Source organism: Octodon degus, unplaced genomic scaffold, assembly GCF_000260255.1.
Source record: "Octodon degus isolate 3935 unplaced genomic scaffold, OctDeg1.0 scaffold00058, whole genome shotgun sequence".
Lineage (NCBI taxonomy): Eukaryota > Metazoa > Chordata > Mammalia > Rodentia > Octodontidae > Octodon > Octodon degus.
This window is the reverse complement of record NW_004524634.1, coordinates 2,007,967-2,016,116: the sequence shown is the minus strand read 5'-3', so window position 1 is coordinate 2,016,116 and position 8,150 is coordinate 2,007,967. Positions and strand designations below refer to the sequence as shown.

At 41.1% G+C, this 8,150-nt stretch overlaps 1 pseudogene; it reads right to left on the bottom strand.

Annotated features, from left to right (window-relative positions):
* Nucleotides 1–525: 525 nt before the first annotated feature.
* LOC101592687 overlaps nt 526–8,150 on the bottom strand; it is a 59,778-nt pseudogene continuing 52,153 nt past the window's right edge.

The window sequence follows — 8,150 nt, the reverse complement described above, 5'->3', positions numbered from 1 at the left end:
TTCTGATTTTTCACTAATTTTAATCTTAGTCTTCTTTGTGTCACTTAGCAGTATTTGGACCCATTTTTCATATTCTCTTGTTTGTTTGTTTAAACTAAAAGAGTTCACAAGCTTATTTTCATGTTTCATAATACAAATGAAATTATACTTTCTGCACTTTTTTAAATGTATTTCTCGCTTCAAAACTATTCTTCGATAGGAAGGGGGAGCAAGTCTTCCTTGTCATTCATTCTGTTAGAAAATACCAGAGTCACAGCACCATGATCACCTGGTGAAGCTGAACAAATAATATAAAACTGATACAAGACTGGGCATGGTGGTGTGCACCTGTAATCCCAGCACTTGGGAGGCTGAAAACAGGAGAATCACTATGAGTCTGATCTATGAAGTAAGACCCTGTAGACCTTGTCCTAAAATACAAAAAAAACCTCCAAAAAACAACAACAACAAAAACAGAACCAACCAAAAACAACAACAAAAGAAACCCAAATAATATGAAACTGATACAGAGGCTGCCCCTCCACCTTATCTGTGTGGTTGAGTCATTCCTGGCTGAGTGGGCACCATCATGTGCTGAGCTGGTAGTTGCATCATTGGAGGTCTAGACATCATTGGCATGTTGCCTCCCATGTGTGGCCTCATTCCAGGAGCAGGTCCGACTGGCGTCATCCTGGGAAAAGGTGGGAGCCATCATGGGAGGCCTCCCATATGGGGTGCTGGCATCATACCAGGGTGAGGAGGACCCAGGAGACAGGGTGGAGGTAGGATCATAGCCCCTGCTGAGGGAGGAGCTGAGAATGGAGTAGGAGGTAACTTTCCTTGTTGAAATGCAGCCTTTGTTTTTTTCAATCAGGCTCTGAGCTCTTCCATCCATTTCAGATAGCAGTCTTTCACATTCTCTTTATGTTTCCTACCACTACAGTGTGTCTTTCTCACAGATGGAAAATCATGGGTGAGGTATGAATCAGTAGTCACAATAAAACTTAGGGATGTTACTCTACAGGCCATTGACAGCTCTTTCTCTTGTTTTTAAGGTTTCTCTCATTAATTTATCACCACCAACACCTCTGTCTTCTAGTTCTGGTTCTCCATCCTCACACTGGTTTTCTCTGCTGCCCATACCTTTGATAGAATTTTTAGCTTCCTGAATTTCTGTTTGGTTCTTTTTCATGGATTTCAATTATTTTCTGTGCTGGTCATTTATGTTTTAGCTTAGCTAGCTTTTTAATAGTGTCATCTGTAGACTCATTGTTTTGTTCATTAGATCCATTATCTGTTTAGTTGTATGTTCTTCGAGCTCACCAAGTACCTTATTGATCTCTTTTATTATCACCTCTGTTTTCTTTCTTTGTTTTTTTTTTATGGTACCTGGGATCAAATTCAGGACCTTGTGCATGCCAGGCAGGCGCTTATGCCACTGAGCTGCCTCCCCAGCCACTGTTTCCTTTCAAGTAAGTAGACTGTGTACTTTGGATTGTCTCCCCTTCAGTGCCACATGGCTCAGCTTTGGGGGAATTGGGAACTTTTAGAGGCATTTTTTGAGGGCTTAGCTTCTTCTGTTTCTCTTACTTTGTTTCCTTTTATTCTCTTTTCCTTGATGTTGAGATTTGTGGGTGGATTATAATGGAAAGCTTTGTTGCCAGGATGGAGACTTCTTTAATGTCTACATTGTTGAATCTCACTGTTGTGAAGCTCTTAATGAAATGGACAAGTTTCACAGGAAATATGTACAACCAGTATTTACTCAAGAAATAGAATGTCATGTTCTTGGATGGGAGGAATTGTTTTACAAAGATATAATTCCCCCACAGTTCCTGCCATGTGGATGGCAGCTTCCTGGTAACCAGAAGTGATGCAGATTTGTTCCTATTTTTATGTCCCTTTGGTATTCTTTTAGGGACTTTTGAAAGGGTGGTTAAATATTTGTGCTCAACTGTGAATCATTCTATTGAAAGGAAAACCATATATGTGCATTTGAATGTCACCAATAAATTGTTTTCACTTGGAGAACAAATTACATTATTAAGCCTGGAAATGCATGGGGACTTTATGAAGACAGAATTTATGTAACAATAGACTTGATTTTCCACCTATGTTATTTTATGGAGCATGAAATTCATTATGTTTGCTTTCTTTAGTTGGCATGGAGCCCTGTAATGATCTGGCTTTTACTTTTAAAACCCTACAGTGAAAAGATACAAGAATAGTGAGGGTGGGCTTACTTTTTACATCTTTACTGTGTCAGATGCCAGAGCATCCATACTGATGATCTCAGCATCCCTTTATTTAGAATTTATTCTTTCTCTCTTAACACCATGTTTCTCTTAGCTTTTTAACACCATCATTTGTGTCCTAAATTAGCTACATCTGTTACCATGGTTATGCCGTATGCAGCTTAACCATTCCATGGTTGCTTCTATCATACTGTGTGAGAATTCCTTCCTCTCATTCCATAAAACAGATACTTATTTTTCTTTTATCATCCAATTTTTAGTTTTTAGAATGCATGCATTGCACGCATTCATTCACAGATTAAATAGGACTGAAGGGGTTCTAGTATAAAGGAACACCCCTGCCTCACTCCAAATCTCTTATCCCAGGCAAAACAGTTTCTGCTGTAGTTACTTCTTATTTTAAAATAATAAGCACAGACTGCTGTTCCTGGGTCTATCAACTTTAATCTTGTCTAGTGACTTCCTACTATGAGAGGAAAGAATGCAGCTTATTACACCGCATCTCCTTACTGTGTGTGTGTGTGTGTGTGTGCGCGCGCGCGTGCACACACACACACACACATACACACACACACACACACACACCATTATTCAGAATGAAATTATATCTTTTCAGGAAAGTGGATGGGCCTGGAGATCATCATGTAAGGCTAAGTAAGCCAGGCTCAGAAAGACCAGTACCCATGTTATTTTTCTCATGTGTGGGCTATAGAAAAGAGGAAGAGAGACTATTATTAGACAAGAGGAAGGGAATGAGGGAGGATGGAAGGAAGGGTCATGGGGGATGGATAGGATCGAAATATGCAAATGGACAAAAATACCACATTGAAACCCAATATACTGTAAGATTAGTAGGCACCAATAAAAATATATTTAAGGAAAAACTCAACTCATTTTATCAACTGTTCATGTCACTTGATGCTCTCTCTGTAAGATAAGGCTGCTAGCAACACTTCCCTTTGCCTACTTTCCCTCTAGTTCTGCATTTACCATCCTCATCAATGTGGATAAAATATTCCTCTGTTCCACAGCCATAGCTATGATTTGTCCATGCGGTAACTGTAAAAACTGAAAACATGAAGCGTTCGTTATCTGAAGGAGCTGATATTGTTCACTGTGCAGTGTGTCACCACTAGGATTTCATGTCTTTCTCAGGAGCTCCCGTGTCTCACCCTTTGTGGCAATCAGTAGAGAATGTTTCTCGTGTGGAGTTCAAATAGATTCTTTCATCTGGGGGCTCCTAAAACATTTTAAAGGTCTTGCCTTTGGGGGCCTCACCACCACCACAGCTCCTCTGGCTCTCTCTCTGTTCTCTCCCTCTAAAAGCACCTCCTTGTGACTGAAGCAGATAAATTCAGAACCACATCAGCTATTTTGAGATACACTGGTAACCCACTGCTGAGTGCTGCACTGTGGATGGCTCTGTAGGGGGCACAAAAGGAAGTGGATGGCACCTGCTGCTTTGCATAAAAACTTGCAATTTGTGCTCCTCTGTTCACCCTCTTTCTTCCTTCCTGTTCTCTTAGTTTTTCTGCTATCTTAGAGTTTGGGACATCTGTAGGGCTCTGTCACACAGAACCATTACCTCTGTGTCTCTGGTCTTCTTCTTCTTTTTTTTTTTTTACATTGCAAACTTTATTGATCATTCACATATCTGTGTTTCCGCAATATCACAATTCGTGCATTTATACATATTTTTTTTTCAACAAATAATATACTGCATATATTCTTCTTAGTGGTTAATTGCTGTACAAGATGCAGACTTGTGATCCTACTTACAAACACCATTAGAAAAAATCATTCTATTCATTAAGAGAATGCAACTATATATCTATCCCAACCACTTTGAATACACAGATACAAAATGGACATTCATAGTTATACCCCAATTTTTTTTTAAGTTCCGTTGTTGAATATTATAGGTGTGTAAACTCAGCGAAATATTCTAAAAGAGTACAGAAGCCCATAATAGCATTGGGTCTTCTGTTTAATTGGCAATGTCAGAAATTATTTTTTTTTTAATATTTATTTATTTATTTATTTGTGTGTGTGTGGCCAGCTCAGCCCACCAGGGGGCGGGGCTGGCTGGCATGTGGTGCTGGGGGATTGAACTGCGGTCCCTTGACTTTGCTAAGCTTGTTCTAAGTAGGTGCTTTAGACCACTGAGCCATCTCACCAGCCCCAATGTCAGAAATTATTGACGTGAGTCCCCCACAGCTCAACATAACAACATGGCTTTACTTCCTATATTTCATCTTCATACTTTTCTACTGGATGGTTAAGACCAAGGTAAAGCAGAACCTATGCAACAAGAGTTGTAGCTTTTTGGTTTGAGAAGGTCAGTGAAATGCCCTCAGGATTTATCCTGAGATCCTGTACCTCAGATTGTAGAACCTTTGTCAGTGCAGCCATGTGGATGAGTCACGGCCATTGCTTGGCCAATGTGCTCTCTGTGAAAGCCTGAGAGAGTGTCTTCTCCTCATGTGACTCTCCTTAGGCACACTCCACGTCATCGATCGATTTCCTCTTTGGCCCCATAACCTTCTTGATCAGAAAATCTGGGACACTACCGAGGTACATGACGTTACAGTACAAGTTCTCATATGTCCTGAGTCTTAATTGACCTTAGAAGGGTAGGGCCAAAATATTGGCTTTCCTTGTAGCCCTCCTTTTTCTCTAATTTTGGTCTGCAAACTTAGGTTGTTAACCATCCAGAAGACAAGCTTATTGTTATTATCAAACGATTTACGTTATCAAGCTTAACCTCACTATTTCACTACATTTCAAACATCTTAGGCATAATAAGGAACAGGTATTTTTCATCAAGTATTGATATGTTGAACCTTAAGTCCCTACATTGTGTCTCTGGTCTTCTCCAAAATCTAGGTCAAGACTTCTTTCTCTCTCAAATGTTAGTTATTGGTCCCCCATTTGCTTTTTTTTTTTTTTTTTTTTTTTGCATTTTTAGGGACGAGTCTACAGGGTGTTCAGGGTCTCACTACTAGATTGGACTCGTAGTGATCTGCCTGTTTATAGCTTCCCAAGAACTGGGATTATAGGCATGTGCCACCACGCCCAGTCTCGATTGCCATCTCAGCAAGCCCCAGGGGTGGGGTTGGCACAGAAGGCCCAGGGATCAAACCCCCAGCCCCTGTACCTGCTTGCAGGCACTTTAATCTGCTGAGCTATTTGGCTGACCCAACATGAGGATTAAGAAAAGTTAAAAACTTCTTAGTGCCCCCCACCCCCCGTATTGCGTCCTCATGACCTTTCCCCTTCTAAAGCATTATTTTTAAAATGAGTTTGATTTTGATGAAGGCTTCCATTCCCACTTGGTAAATCCCATAGTATGGTCATGTAGGGTATGGTGATCTTTTGGCTGCTATACCTGTAGGTGATGTGGAGAGACACTTGGACAAAGTTGCAAAGATGGGAGCCACCTTCCAGGACACCAGTTAACTTTGATTCTGCCAGGGAGAAGCCTTGGTGGCTGTGGCCTTGGGATGAGGCCTTCTGTGCCCTGTGCAAGGTGGAGCTGAGATGGAAGGCTGCCCAGCTCCCAGATGGCAGGCAGCGAGATCACGCCTTGAAATAAACCTGGCTACAGACAAAGTACTTCACCATTATAGGTTCTCCCAAGGCTAGAGTGCAGCAAAGCAATGGTAGGACCAGGCCTTGTTTAAAGATGATTTGTTCTGTGTTGCTGGTATTATTTATTACTGTGTTCATTCTGACCTTATACAGAAAGTTGCTTTTTAACTTACTAAGCCTGGGACTTAAAAAATCAAGCTTATTGAGGTGTAATATATAAAGATACAGTAAAATTTGTCTTCCTTGCATCTATACCTCTATGAATTTTGACAGTCATATACTCATCACTCCATCAAGATCAAAAAGGTTTCATTATGCTCCTTTGTAGTGAATCTCATCTGCAGGTCCTGGAAACCAACCATGTGATTTTAGTTTAGCCTGTACAGTAGTTTTGCTCTACGCAGAATGTAACAGAAGTGGGATTATGGTTTTTTTGTTAGACTTCTGTCATCTTTGCATAACTATTTCTGAGGTTCTTCCATTCTGTTACAAATATTAACATTTATTCTTTTTGATTGCTGAGTAATATGGCTTTAGATGAATATACCATGTCTCACTCTTCTCTCATTGCTGGGACAAATACCTGACACCCAAAATTAAGGAAGGAAAGATTTATTTAGCTCACAGTTACTGGAGGTTTCAGTCCATGCTCAGCTGGCTCCAAGGCAGATGGGCACAAGGCAGAGGGCAGCAGTTCATGGTGGCAGAAAGCAGCAAAACAGCAAGAGCAAAAGGGAGGAGCAACAGCAACAGTGGCAACAGAGAGCAAGTCTGTCTCTCTCTCCCTCTCTCTTATGTTGCATTCAGGCCATCCACCCCAGGCTGGGGGTAGCACTCACACCCATAATCCCAGCAGTACTCACACCCATAATCCCAGTCTTGGATCATGAATTAATCACAAACTGTAGAACTGTGCTTCAGTGACTGCATCAGGCTTTGGGGGGACAAATACACATAAACCATAACATACCACAATTTGTTTAACTATGCATTAACATTTGTGTTATTTCCAACTTTGAGCAATTATGAATAGAGCCCCTGTACACATTGGCATACAGGTTTCTGTATGAACATAAGATTTCATCTCTCTTGGCTAAGAATCTAGGAGTAGTATTGCAGTGTAGCATAATAAATGTGTTCTTTGTAAGTAACTACCAAATTGTCTCCAAAATAGCTGTATTATTTTGTGTTCTTATCAATAATACATAAGAGTCTAGTTACTCTATACTTGCTATTGTCAGGGGGTTTTGTTTGTTTGTTTAAAATTTTAGCCATCATTTTAATATCTGAGCATGATTTCAGGTTGGATTTTCCCAATGATCAGTGATACTGAGAATCTTTTCCTGTGCTCGAATGCTTTAGCATCTCACCTTGGTTTTTCCTTGCTTTTATAATATCATCAGGTGCTCCCATTCTCAGGTGAACAGGGGGAGGGTGGTTCTTAACTGTCAAAAGTGGGAGCAGATGTATAACGGGGCTTATGGAAGAATGCAGGGAGCTGCCTGAGAGGAAAGTGACATTCAGAGGGCGAAGCCTCCTGGAGCTGGTATATCTGATCCTTCCCTCTGCCTAGGCTGCTTTCAGAGTTCTTCTCTGGAGGACTTGTGGTTTGCTTTATGAGGGGCTCGCTCTTCCCTTAGGGAGGGATGGAAGAAGGAATACAAGAGGTAATATTGGCTGGTAAGATAGCTCAGCAGATTCAAGTGCCTGCTTAGGCAGGCACAGGGACTGGAGTTGGATCCCAGGGACCACATGCAGTGCCCGCCCCGCCCCCATGGCGGGCTGAGCCAGCCACAGTCTGGGCGTGGTAGTGCATACCTGTAATCCTACCACTGGGAAGGCTGAAAGCAGGAGGATCTCTACGAGTCCGAGCTGTGTAGTGAGACCCTGTAACATCCAAATTCATTTTTTTTAAAGAGGTTATATTGATTCCATTGTATTTTTTTTTATTTATTTATTTATTTATTTATTTATTTATTTATTTTGGCGGAACTGGGGATTGAACTCAGGCCCTTGTGCTTGTCAGGGAAGTGCTTATTCCACTGAGCCATATCCCCAGCCCCTCCATTGTATTTTATTTACTCACTCTGGGTTCTGATTTCCATGTCTTTAGTTCAGTAATTTTTTTTTTTTTTTAAATTTTAGGGAATGGTCTACAGGGTGTTCAGGGTCTCACTACTAGATCAGACTCGTAGTGATCCACTTGTTTACAGACTTCCAAGAGCTGGGATTATAGGCTTGCGCCACCATGCCCAGTCTCAATAATTGTTTTCTTTTTTTTGCAGAACCAGGGATTGAGCTCAGGTACTTGGACTTGCCAGGCAA